Source organism: Giraffa tippelskirchi, chromosome 11 (assembly GCF_054371585.1).
Source record: "Giraffa tippelskirchi isolate mGirTip1 chromosome 11, T2T-mGirTip1v1.2.pri, whole genome shotgun sequence".
NCBI lineage: Eukaryota > Metazoa > Chordata > Mammalia > Artiodactyla > Giraffidae > Giraffa > Giraffa tippelskirchi.
In genome coordinates, this window is record NC_137285.1 from 128,663,260 (window position 1) to 128,677,034 (window position 13,775).

General features: G+C 39.2%; 1 protein-coding gene and 1 long non-coding RNA gene across 2 annotated transcripts in view; one reads left to right on the plus strand and one right to left on the minus strand.

Annotated features, from left to right (window-relative positions):
- Nucleotides 1-434: 434 nt before the first annotated feature.
- LOC145526971 (uncharacterized) overlaps nt 435-13,775 on the minus strand; it is a 98,234-nt gene continuing 84,893 nt past the window's right edge. The window contains exons 2-4 of the long non-coding RNA XR_014069363.1: nt 6,686-6,730; nt 3,324-3,384; nt 435-2,901 (exon numbers count right to left, since the gene is read on the minus strand). This is a non-coding gene — a long non-coding RNA (uncharacterized LOC145526971). The remainder of the gene's footprint in view (nt 2,902-3,323; nt 3,385-6,685; nt 6,731-13,775) is intronic.
- BBOX1 (gamma-butyrobetaine hydroxylase 1) overlaps nt 7,688-13,775 on the plus strand; it is a 65,727-nt gene continuing 59,639 nt past the window's right edge. The window contains exon 1 of the mRNA XM_081544059.1: nt 7,688-8,036. The gene's annotated coding sequence lies outside the window, so the exon portion shown is untranslated. The remainder of the gene's footprint in view (nt 8,037-13,775) is intronic.

Consider the following 13,775-nt stretch of genomic DNA (forward strand, 5'->3'; position numbering starts at 1 on the left):
TTGAATTTTTCCAAATATGATAATAAAAAAATATGAAAATTTATTGAAAGTCTATTACTCATTCTTTCAACACCGTTTATTGATTGTATTTAAGGTGCCAAAAACCATGTTAGATGTTTTCACATGAATTGTATCATTTGGTCAAGAATTCTATAAAGTACAGATGAATTTATAGATGAATGGCTTATCTAAAGCCATACAACTATAAAGCCTCTTATCCAGGAGATGTTTATTAAGGTTTTCTGTTTTCTGCATGCCAGCACTATTTTATGCACTAGTGTACATCATTAACATTTGGGGGGGAGGGCCCAAGAATGGGAGTACAAATTGAGGGTCCTATACCACATGGCTAAATTTTTTAAATATAAATGTTACCTAACACAAGTTTGTATGCCCAATGCACAATGAGGCCAAAAAAGTCCAAAGTTAGAATCTAGAGCAGAAAAAGTTTTATTGTAGGACCATGCAAGAAGACCAGGTGGTTCAAGCCTTAAAAAATCCTGAACTCCTCAAAGGGTTTCAGCAAAGTGCTTTTAAAGGCAAGGTGAGAATGGAGGCACAATTTGTTGTTGCAAACTTCTTGGTGTCAGAATCCTTTGTTCTTGCAGCTGTTCATGTAGGTCAGGTCTGATGTTCCTATAAAACTCCAACAAAACAAACGCTGTTTTCTGTTCTGTAACTTTTTTCTCTATATGAATGGACTCTTAATTATCATAATCCCAAGAGTAGGCTATTCTGTGTATTTCAGGCTATAAGCAACATTCTTTTACAAAAGGTGCAGAACCAGCATGACTAAGCACAGGCCACAAAGCACAAGGGTTAAAGTCAAAGGAACACATCTAATATGAAATCAGATTTCTTCTTCCCTATTACATGAATAATGTTGTGCTAGATCCAGCTGTTAACAGCTCAGGAGAGCCAACTGTATGCATCTCTTCCCCAATTCACATTCAGTAATGTTGCATTAGCAGTTTGAATTTGGCCCTGGTGGAAGCATCTACACCATGGCAAATGGAAAACACTATAGATTGGGTCATTGTCATTGTTGTTTTCAGAGAGCCTCTTGTCAAACATTCTCCAGCTCACCACTGCTTATGACAACCTAACAGTTGAATAAAGTATGTTCTATTCCCCAACCTTGAAAAATAACCTTTAAAATAATTTAGGAGGCCAATTTTGCATTTAAAATTCCCAGATTCCTGGTCCTTTGCACCATAGCTTGACTGGGAAGGGAGAGCCAGTCTTAGACTCTAGCTTCCAGTCTGTAGCCTGAGCCCATGGCTCCATCCACTTCTCAATCATCTCAAGTTTCATCCTTCTCTGGGAGGAAGATCATGTGGACACACTCCAGAAAACACACGTAAGCTTCTCTATAACCCACACACACATGTATAGCTGCCTAGGACCAACACTCAGGCCTAGGATTTCATACCAAGGGAACTGTACAACTTCAGTGGTCTTGGGGTAGAGAAGACAACAGTTATAGATCCTAGTAGCAGACACAAGTCTTTGCAGATCTGAAATGTCAGTTTCTGGGACCACATGGCATCATTTAGAATGGAGGAACGGTGCAGGCTCTGGGTGGATCTCCTAGTCCCATATTAAATCACCTATAGGGAATGGTACAGATGGAATGGGGCCAGAATTGTTGCTCAGTCAATCAGTCATGTCTGACTCTTTGCGACAGCATGGACTGCAGCATGCCAGGCTTCCCCGTCCTTCACCATCTCCTGGAGCTTGCTCAAACTCACGTCCGTTGAGTTGGTGATGCCATCCAGCCATTTCATCCTCTGCCATCCTTGTCTCCTCCTGCCTTCTATCTTTCCCAGCATCAGGATCTTTTCCAATGAGTTGGCTCTTTGCATCAGGTGGCCAAGGTATTGGAACTTCAGCTTCAGCATCAGTCCTTCCAATGAATACTCAGGGGTGATTTCCCACAGGATTGCCTGATTTGATCTCCTTGCTGTGCAAGGGACTCTCAAGAGTCTTCTCCAACACCACAGTTCAACAGCATCAATTCTTCAGTGCTCACCCTTCTTTATGGTCTAACCCTCACATCCATACATGACTACTGGAAAAACCATAGCGTTGACTAGATGGACTTTTGTTGTCAAAGTAATGCCTCTGCTTTTTAATATGCTACCTAGGTTTGTCATAGCTTCTTTTCCAAGAAGCAAGCATCTTTTAATTTCATGGCTATAATCACTGTCCACAGTGATTTTGGAGCCCAAGAAAATAAAGTCTGTTACTGTTTCCATTTTTTCCGCATCTATTTGCCATGAAGTGATGGAACTGGATGCCATGATCTTCTTTTTTTTGAATGTTGAGTTTTAAGCCAGCTTTTTCACTCTGCTCTTTCACTTCCATCAAGAGGCTCTTTAGTTCCTCTTCACTTTCTGCTGTAAGGGTGGTGTCATCTTCATATCTGAGGTTATTGGTATTTCTCCTGGCAATCTTAATTCCAGCTTATGCTTCATCCAGCCTGGCATTTCTCATGATGTACTCTGCATATAAGTTAAATAAACAGGGTGACAATATATGGCCTTGATGTACTCCTTTCCTAATTTGGAACCAGTCCGTTGTTCCATGTCTAGTTCTAACTATTGTTTCTTGACCTGAATACAGATTTCTCAGAAGGCAGGTCAGGTGCTCTGGTATTCCCATCTCTTTCAGAATTTTCTACAGTTTGTTGTGATCCACACATTGAAAGGCTTTAAGCATAATCAATGAAGCAGAGGTAGATACTTTTCTGGAATTCTCTTGCTTTTTCTATGATCCAGTGGATGTTGGCAATTTGATCTCTGGTTCCTCTGCCTTTTCTAAAACCAGCTTGAACATCTGGAGGTTCTTGGTTCACATACTGTTGAAGTCTGGCTTAGAGGGTTTGGGGGCATTACCTTGCTAACACGGGAAAGAGCACAGTATAGAAATCTTTACTGTTTGTTCTAAGAATGATACTAAATATAGAATTCCCAAAGCCCTGGTGGAACTCATGTTTCACAAGAGAACATATAATAGTTTAAATATCAAATATTTAAAACAAATTATTTTCAAGATTAAACTGGTTATATTATCACCACTCTCTAAGATTAATAGTGACTATTAATCATCATAAGATTAAGAATGACTATTTTTGGACAACTTATTTATTTTGAAATTACTTAGTTCATGGAGAATAAATGACTAAAAATTCTGAGCTGAGTTATTGATTTCAGTTTTCAAAGTGATTTCCAATATTTATTTTTCATCACAGTATTTGTTATGATGGCTGAGGACGGACTCAGGACAGCTCTCTACTCAATAAGAGTGCTCCTTCTACTTACCCGCCTGTGTCCTTTTGCAGATTCTGGCTAGTCTTGCTCCTTATTCACGAGTCCCTTGACCCTAGATAATGAAAGCACTTTTGTTATTTACCTGAGAATTAGAAACTTGTGGATACACAGAGCTGATTGTTCAATGTTACCAGCACACCATTGGGTTATACATATGTGTAGTAAATCAGTGTGGACTAAAAATAAAATATTATTAACAGCAATTACTTTGGGGAAAAGAAATTCAAAAGAAGGAGAAGGAAGGCTTTTTATTATATTTCCATATTTTTCTGAGTAATATGAGGGCAATGGGATTATAAGCCACTTTGGTTTTCTTCTTTATAGAGAAGTATGTATATAGCCTTTTTAATATCATTATATTTTGTTTTTTTAAACCTTTATGAAATGACTAAAATTTAAATAAAAAGAATCAACTGTGTGGGAAGTATCCTGTACAAATCCTGCTATTTTTTTCCTTAAACAAAATTGGAAATGATATAAGCAGCAGAATCATCCCACAGGTACTAGATTTCACTAAAACTAAATGGTCCTGACACTTACAATATTTTCTTAAGCCCAAGTCACCCCCCACCTCCAGCATTGCTGCTAAGTCGCTTCAGTCGTGTCCGACTCTGTGCGACCCCAAAGACAGCAGCCCACCAGGCTCCCCCGTCCCTGGGATTCTCTAGGCAAGAACACTGGAGTGGGTTGCCATTTCCTTCTCCAGTGCATGAAAGTGAAAAGTGAAAGTGAAGTCTCTCAGTCGTGTCCAACTCCCAGCAACCCCACGGACTGCAGCCCACCAGGCTCCTCTGTCCACGGGATTTTCCAGGCAAGAGTACTGGAGTGGGTTGCCGTCGCCTTCTCCAACTAACTGTTACAGCTACTCATTCATTTATTTATTAATTCAATAATAATTTATTTTTCCACTCTTTCATAAAAGATTTTCAGATGGCTTATAATTAAAGACACGCACACTATACACAAGACATTAACCAAGTAACTAACATACGTACTGTAATAAGCAGTAAATTTGGTCCTACATTTCTATTCTGAATGTCACATCAAAAAGGTAAACGTGATGGATTATATGAATTTCAATAGATAATAACAGAAAAATACTAGCTTTTTAATAAAGCAAGAGCACTTCTTTTTTAAGTACTACTATTGTACTTATTATTTGGGACCATATTCAATGTTGAGAAGACAATTAAAATTTTCTATTCCATTCTAAATGCATCTTAATACTTTTACCTGTGAAGCAAATATTTCTTATTTTTTCCTCTTTTGAAATTAGCATTTATGTTAGATTTTTCTAAAATGTACACAGTCAAATCTCTCTTATTCCACTAAGACTCAAAACCTCTTTCCTCTTACTATAACCTGGACCCTACTCGACAAAGAAGTCATTGGATAGCAGAGAACTCCTACTTGAGAATCTCAGTGGCATCCCTAAACCATACAGATGAATTACATTTATATATTTACATATGTAATATTCATAGTTCTGGCTTCATCTTAAATGCCAATTCGAAATGACTGGATACCCTGTGTTGAAAGGGCCTCTTTCCTGCAGAAGCAAAGAGGATGTAATGAGTTAGCAGGGTCCGCTATGCATTCTGTTCATACCATTCTACGCAATAAAAGTCATTCCTAACATATATTTTTGTTGGCCTCCAATAGCATTAACAGCAAAACTGGACGTTACTGCATCTTTTATTTTCTCAGAATATTAAGATGCAATCAATTTTTTGAAGGATATATCGAATTAAAATGTTGTCAATAAAGTACTTCATTTTAAAACCCAAATCTCTGATCAAGTTTTAAAATTTCTGTGAGTCAATGGCATAAAATGTCATATTAACATATTTAAAGCCCTTCTATTCTCTTTTACAAACAAGGAACAAAAACATATTTAAGACTTTTTCTTGTCTTTAGATTTCCAAAGTAGTCGGGTACGTATTCAAGAAAAGATCTTGACTTTTAGTTCAAAGCCTAATTCATAGTCTATTCAGTGACTGAGCAGTACAGAACAATTTCTTCACATGTGTACTGGATCAAACCATGAATTTTTACAGAATTCTTTATGGAGATTTAGAAAGAATGGGAGAATTTGGAAAATATGACAAACCAAAGGGGGTAGGGAAGACTTTAATAGGCTGCAAAATATTTCTATGGTTGAAACATATTATCCTAGCAATTAAGTTGTGTCCTCGATACTGTTTAACCTTATCTCAAACTCTTAATTTTACCCATTATAGATTAGTTTTACCTTATAAATTAGTTCAACAATAACCAACTGAAGAATGTCTCCAAATGTCTGAACTTGATCAATACAAGTACTTAGGTAATCCAAAGCTCAATCCTGAATGCTAAAAATGAGACAAGCATGTTGCAACTAAAGTCTCCAGGCTCCAAAGGCTTCCTCCTTTGGAAACACCACCCATCTTCAAATCTTTGAGTTAGATCTTGCTCAATCTCATCAAATCCTACAACATCATAGAAGTCTTCCAAGCAACCCAGATAATCCTCCATTAGTGCATGCTCACAGAAAGGAAAGCATCATTCATTATATTTCTGTTTAGAATGAAAACTGAGTTTCAATGTGTTTTTAATGTCTAACTCGTTGACTTAAGTTCAATTATCTGTACTTAACAGGGAATTAACTTTTAAAATAAACTTTCTTCAGTCTAAAGCTTAAGAAACACATGGACAAAATGTCAACATTTCTGGCTCTGCTACTGACGTCACCACTTGCAAATTTTGTGACCTTCTGTAGTTCATGAACCTCTTCAGCCTCATTTTTTCCATCTGAAACCCAGAATATTAGTACTGTTTGCTATTTCCTGGATAGTACACTGAGAGACCAAATACAAAAGCCAATTAAGGCTCTGAAGTGTTAACGCTGACAGGAGAGAGCCCTCAGGGAACCACTGGTATTTATTTCACTCTTAAAGAGGCTTCTCACAGTCAAGAGTAGAATTTGTTACGGTGTTATTTGTTTTCAATGTGGGAATTAATTCTTTATGTGCAGGTTTTTTAACTTTAAGCATTAAATGTTTGTTTATTATTGTTTTGTTTTCTTTTGCTCTTCTATTAGAACCCATGTTCATGCAACGTATTTTTTTAAACTACGTTCTGAGAGCTAAAACGGAATTCACGTAATTTATTCCAGCAATTGTTAACTAAAGCACAAAGTGTGAAATAAAAGTTAGTGGAGTGTATTTCTATTATGTCCTCTAAATGTTTAAAGTATAATTAACTAATTGCTTCTGGCATGCCTATCACCTCAGTCGCCGTGGGTTTAAAGTGCTGGCAACATTGATGAGTGCCCCCCCCCACGTCCACACACATATGTGGGAAACAGAACCTACCTTATTTTCACTGGACGCTGGGTGTCAGTCATTTGATCTGGAGACCTGGGAGAGGGAAGGAAGGGAACACAAATGACATGGTTTAAATTTTACTGTGAAAGAGTCCACAGGGCATCATTAATGGAAGGGAGACTGCGGTTCTGGAAGGAAGAGTTGTCCTGAGCAAGAAACCAAAGAGGAGACCACAGAGAGTGGATCTGCATTCTCTCTCTCTCTCTGTCTAGTTAGCTCTTTAGTTCCTGCCTCTCTGAGTCTCTCAGGTGTGGATGTCCTTTGGGCAAGAATCAACAAGTTGTGGGCTGAGGCTGTTTGGGTGCCTTCCTGGGAAGGGTGGTGTTTGCTGGGAGGAGGGCAGAGGGCATGCGTCTCTTTCCTGGACTTTACTTGCCACCTGCAGACTTGCTTTTAATGGAATCTGGGCCCCCGTTAAGAACTAGGACTTGAGACTCGCCCACTAGCCCTCCCTTTGCACTGTTCAGACCCATCTGAATGCCCGGCAGCCAGGCTCTGGGTCCCTGGCAGGCTGCCTACCCTGGCCTTTCCCTTTTGTTGCCCTAAGGGCTGTGTGTTGAGAGTCAAGTCACTGGGCAACCAGGTGCCTTCAGAAAAGCCTCATGCTCTCTGGCCAATGTGGTTCACTTCAGCCAAAGCCACAGAGAAAGGAGGGCATCAGGCTCAGGGGGACCCATCCCAACCTTCCTACCAGCCCCTGAAAACTAGTCAGGCTCCCTCCAAACAGACTCATAAGGAAGATTCTATGGACACGGAGATACCATCTCCTCTCTGCTCAGGTGGGGAACTGGTAGCCCCTCCCTGTTAAACATACGTCTCAATAATTTTTTTTTCCAAGTGAGTGTTGCAACGATAAAGCTGTTGCATGTACAGGTGGGACAAGAGTAAAGGAGCTCCAGCACTTGCTGCTGCCAGCTCAGGGGCAGGAGATAAGACGGGTGAGAACTGTCCTCCATGTATCAGAAAGATTCTAACAAAGGCAATGTAAGTTGCACTGAGTCCCGGGGTTTTGTGGCTTTAGGAACTAGCAGGAGTTAAAGGATTTTCTCTTTCTAACTGTTTCTCCTCTAGGCCATAAAAGCTCTTTACCTTTTTTTTTTCACCTCCAAGCTCCCCTCAGGAGTTGCTACACCTTCAGATTGGGACATCCTTCCTCATTTGCAAGCCTCAGCTGTGTCTGGGGGCAGGGCAGCGGTGGAGCTGCCAGGAGCAGAAAGAAAGGCTTACAAGTCAGAGCACTACAGGGACACCGGAGGCAGATCCAACTGGGTGGTGACAGGCACCGAAGGCTCCCTGTCCAAAGGATATTGAACAGTAAAGCCTATGTTTTCCTGCCTTGGTAAGTTTTGCATGGTTTGGGGCCTAACGCACATCTGAGAACAGGTATGGTTGAGTTCAACTTTTTCTTATTTGGAAGAGCTTGTGGATCCAGGTCTATGGATTAGGGTTCGGGGGAGGGGGCATCCAATTGGAAATCCAGTCACACGTGTCTCACAGCCATGTGGGCTGAGATGGGGATGGTCCATCAGGCATTTGCAATAGGCTTGATTTTGGAATGCAGTGGATCTGATTGCTTCTTGGCAGCTTCCCTTCCCAATTATGTTTGGCTTAGTCTAGTAGTCAAATTACTTTGCAGTCCCTAAGCAGATCCAGAAAGCATTCAGAGGGGACAGAGGGGATACTGTCTAAAAAGTAGACTGGGTGATGGGGGGAGGGAGGGTTCTGGCTGGAATCTGAAAATGGTCACTGACCAATCCACAGTCCAGCCCAAAGGAAATGACCGCATATTACATGCTGGCCCTTTGTTAAGCTCCCAAACTGAATGGAACTTGCTTTTTTAGAATACTGGTCAATTAAGGCTATTGTATCCCTCTTCAATTATTTTGCTTCCTGAATATAGCTCAAGAGGAAGTATGACGGAAATTTTGAATTGCTTTTCTTTGAAAACATAGAATTTCTCATAATGAATGTATATTCTGATTCAAAGATTTAGAGACCTTCTTAAAATCTAGACCCAGTACGGTATAGACCAGTACTCTGCTTTACCTTGATAAACAAATGCATTGATAATTTGTTTCAATCTGAATGTAATAATGTCACCAGATTGAAGCTAAATTTTTCCTTTTTATAGTTTAGGAAGGAAGTATTTGCATAAAATGAGATTCTTTAAGAAAGTGAGCAGGCAGAAGGGTAAACCTACTCAAGAGACTGAACCGGTTTTACTAAGGGTTTCATAGAATTCATTATTCCCCTGAGAGTTCACTCATGAATTATTAAGTAACTCAGCCACTTATGAAATCAAGTTAGCAAAAAAAGTAACAACTTCTAAAAGTTGAAAGGACTTAGGTAGCAAAAGTAATAAGTAGCGTATATATATATACTCAAACCATATTAAGGTTCACGTACTACAAATGTGGTCTGGTCAACCTCTACCTCACCAAGTGGAAATGAATTGAGTTTTATGACTGAAAGATTGATATATAAAAGAATAATACTAGTTTAAGCCTTTACGGTGTAATGTCTGGAAAACTTCTTCCCGTCCTCTCCTCTCAATGATGAAATGTCGGATGGTGAGGTCAACCAGCAACCAACAATCTTGAGAGGTAGCTGCTATTTTAAAAGTACGTTTTTGGTAAATTGAAGCTATTGCCTGGAAAACTATTTGACCATTGATTCTCCATGAGGTAGTCATGTGTAGTGGCCATGATTTCTATTTCCTCTGCCTTCAAGACAGTTTCTTTACCTCTTAAATCTCCAATCATCTGTAAAAGGGAATGATGGCAGGGATCTCACAATGTTTTCCAGAGGATTAGATAAGGTTTATTCAATTGAAAGCATCAGTAGGGCAGCTACCACATAAAAAGTGCTGAATACATGGTTCAGTACGTACATCTCACATACTTACCCATGCAATTTGCCTGCTTCTTGCATTTTGATCACTTTTTTTTTTGATCCTAAAACCTAAAAACAGGAGGTCAAACACAGAAAATCCTGTTCTATCACAGCAGCCCTGATGACTTATCTGAGGAAGAGGAAAAAGACATTACCAGATTCTGATATTTGATAACACGAGTCTTCTCTATCTAGTCTTCCATTACAGAAAAACAGTTGAAAAATGACAGTTTTTATTTTGAAGGGTGAGTAATCTAGTAGATGAATCAGCCTTCTCTGGTGTATATTATTAACCTCCATCAATTTTAATTTTCTGTATAGTAACTATGCAGTTTCTATGTCAATTTCTTGAGAATCCTATCCAAAAACCTATAATTCAAATTAGTTGCAATTAGTGTTTGAGGAATTTTTGCACTCCCTTGGATTAGAACTAGAAGGTGTTCACTTTTATATGTGTACTGTAGATGGGCCAATCCAGGTTTGGGGCAATCTCTCCCACCAGGCAGCAGCATGTGCTTGGACAAATCACACCCAGCATTTCTGAACTTCCATTTTCCTTGCTATCAGATGAAGCCACTCAACCCAATGATAGCATAGACTTTTCTTTCGGATTCCAGTTCTAAGTTTATTGTATTCCCAAGACAAACACATGAAATAACTTTCAGAGCTACTTCATTGATTTTCCAAGCCAGCTGGGAAATTTTGAGTTTGTAAAACTTTAAAGAAGACAAAAACCACACCCGTGACTGAAGTAAGATAATCTCTAAAACAATTTATTGAGCAAAACAGGAGTCCCAAACAAAGGTCCATAACTCTGAAGGGGGAAAATATGGTGAGTTAGCAAGGAAAATGACAACACATACACACACATCAAGTAATGGGATGAAATTAAAAGAAATCTATCCCATTAGATAGCAAGCCCCCCCGACATCAATCCAAGTCTGTTTCTTAGGACGTTAATATGACTTCCTCCCAGCAAACTCAAGTGATAGCTCATGAATTAAATTATAATTGTGACTAATAAGAAGCAAAATAGGTATAAAATAAATATTTTCATTTTATAGGACCATTTTAATTCAGCACAAATGTCTCACTGAGAAACATGTATATATATATATATATATATATATAGAGAGAGAGAGAGAGAGAGAGAGAGAGGAGAGCTTGCCATGGCATTCAACTCTAAGGTCCCCAGGAGGAGAGCGTGAGTTCTTAGTCATTCAGTTGTGTCTGACTCTTTGCGACCTCAGGGACAGTAGCCTGCCAGTCTCCTCTGTCCATGGAATTTTCCAGGCAAGAATACTAGAATGGGTTGCCATTTCCTTCTCTGGTTATCTTCCTGACCCAGGGATCCAACCTGGGTCTCCCTCATTGTGGGCAGATTCTTTACCATCTGAGCCTCCAGGGAAGCCTCTCTATATATAGCTATGAGCATCAAATGTTTTGGTTTTTCTTTTTTCTTCAGAGAAACACAACAACTTGTCAAATAACTAAATGGTCATTATGCTTCAAGACAGCTCAGTTTTTTCTAAAAATATTTATTTATTTATTAATTGAAGGATAATTGCTTTACAGAATTGTGTTGATTTCTGCCAAACATTAACATGAATCAGCCACAGGAACAGAGCTCAATTTTAACTAGTCAAATTGAAAAATAGATTTTAACAAACCCTACACATGTACAAGCCTATACACTACAGGAGAAAATTTGTTTTCAAGTACAATGTCTATTGATTTTTTTTTTCCCCGTTTTCCATTTTCATCCCATTTATCCCAATAAAGCTTTAAATAAATCAAGAAAAGTTAAAGAGGGAAACTCTTTTCCCACCCCTTCCCTCCTTTTGTTTGGATTACCATTCACATTTGTCATAAAGTTCGGAAAGGGATTGTGAAGCATAGAAATAACCTGCCAAGTTCCTTCACAGATACCCAAACAATTTAACTTTAGCAACACCCAGGTCTTTCCGGTTCTGCCACTCTCTCTCAGTTGCCTCAGGCAGCCTCCATCAGCCATCCTCCTGATGTGGCCTCCTCTCTCAGGATACCCTTCCCAGAACATCCATTTGACCAAGAGGAGTGGGGTGGGGAAGAGTCTGTGCACACGTGTGTGTTCAGTCGCTCAGTCGTGTCCGACTCTTTGCAACACGCTGAATTGTAGGCCACCAGGCTCCTCTGTCCATGGAACTTTACAGGCAAGAGTACTGGAGTGGGTTGTCATTTCCTCCTCCAGGAGATCTTTCCAACCCAAGGGTTGAACCTGAGTCTCTTTTGTCTCCTGCATTGGCAGGCAGATTCTTTACCACTAGTGCCACTTGGCAAGCCCTGTGCCCCTAATACTTAGAAATGCACTTTCCCTGTCCAGTTCAAACTTGCTAGGTAGAAAAATGGAAAAAAAAAGATAAAGAAAAAAAGAGGGAGAGAAAGCAAAACTGTCAGGTTAGACTAGAACAAGTATTTGTTGGTATAGCCATATCTGTAGGTGTGATCACTTCAACAGTTAGTGGGACTTGGCACAGAGCCATGGGTGAGTACAGAACAGTGTTTATTATGGTAGAAGATGCACCCTTCAAACAATGTATCTATTAAGAATTAATGTGTGAAATTTCAAGTTTTATGAAAATCCTTTCAAACAAAACACTTTCAAGCTCATTGGTGGTGGTTTAGTCGCTCAGTCGTGTCCAAATCTTTGCAACCCCATGGATTACAGCCTGCCAGGCCCCTCTGTCCATGGGATTCTCCAGGCAAGAATACTGGAGTGGGTTGCCATTTCCTCCCCCAGGGGATCTTCCCAACTCAGAAATCGAACCCAGGTTTCCTGCATTGCAGGCAGATTCTTTACCAATTGAACTACAGGGAAGCCCTTCAAACTTATTAATCAGCACTTTATTGACAATGAGTTAAGTTTCAAATATATACCAATACACATAAAAGTTTGATGATTAAAAATAAATAAGAAGGATTTTTCCCCTTAATTGTCTTACTTCTTAGGAGATCTTAAGATGGTATCACCTGTATGCTGGTATTTCCCAGCCTCTTTCTCCTGCTGCTTATCTGGATAATTGCTGTAGATATTTCACTGGACAGTGATGATTCCAGTTAGTCTGGGATAATATAACCAGATCCTTAAATCATACTGGATGCATAAGGAGAAAAAGAGTAAATGTAGTCACTTTTTCCCTAGCTCAGAGGTTGGCAAATATTTTTTTTTAGGGGAAGATAGTATATTTTCAGCTTTGCAGGCTACATACTTTCCCTGTTGCATGTTCTTGTTTTATTTTTTCATACCTTTTGATAATATAAAACTATTCTTTCCTCATGGACTGTATAAAAACATCTGACCCACCAGCAGCTGCCTGTCCTTGATCAAGTTATGTAAGTTGTGCTTTTACTATAGTAGGTACAATCTTACTTAAACGCAGAAAAGTGTCTTCTTTTTCCTCATGTATCAAGCTAAAGTTTTCATTCCAATATTAAATGTCTTCTATGTGCCTGCTGCACTAGAGGATACAAAGATCACTTGGAAGTTCCAGACTTGAAAATAAAGGCGATAATTATGAAAGTAAAAAAAATAATAATAAGGAAGGCTGGGCATAAGTGACATTGATAGATGGCCTGTTTAAAGAAGATATCTGTATGAGCAAGTCTTAAAAGATGTGATCAACGCTGCTGAATGCATGTTGATTCCATCTTATTTTCCATCTTCACTAATTAAACATTGATTTCTGCAGAGCAAGCATGTAACTAGTAAACAGTTATATTTTCCAGCTTCCTTTATAGCTAAAGTTAGACTGTGATATAATTCTGGCCAACAAAATATATCTGGAAGTTGCTAGATGAGGAAGAGTTGAAAATAAGGTAGACTTAAGTGCCACATGATGTTTTTCCTTTTTCTTCCCTGGAATATAGATGTGGTATTGGTGATGGAGCAGTCATTTTGCAAACATGAGGCAACAAGCAGGATAAAATCTCTGAGTAGCCTGGGCTCCTCATGGTTCTGTGAAATCACATTATCAGTAATGGACAGTCATGTTGGGACTTCTTTTTATGCAAGAAAAACAAACTCTTTACTCATTTAAGCTTCTATTTGCCAGATCACCAGGATAGGTAGCCTGACTTGTGAAAAGAAAAGTTTGTGAAAGGTCATCCTTAGCAATGGGGGCAGAATGAGTCTAGGAACTGAGATTTG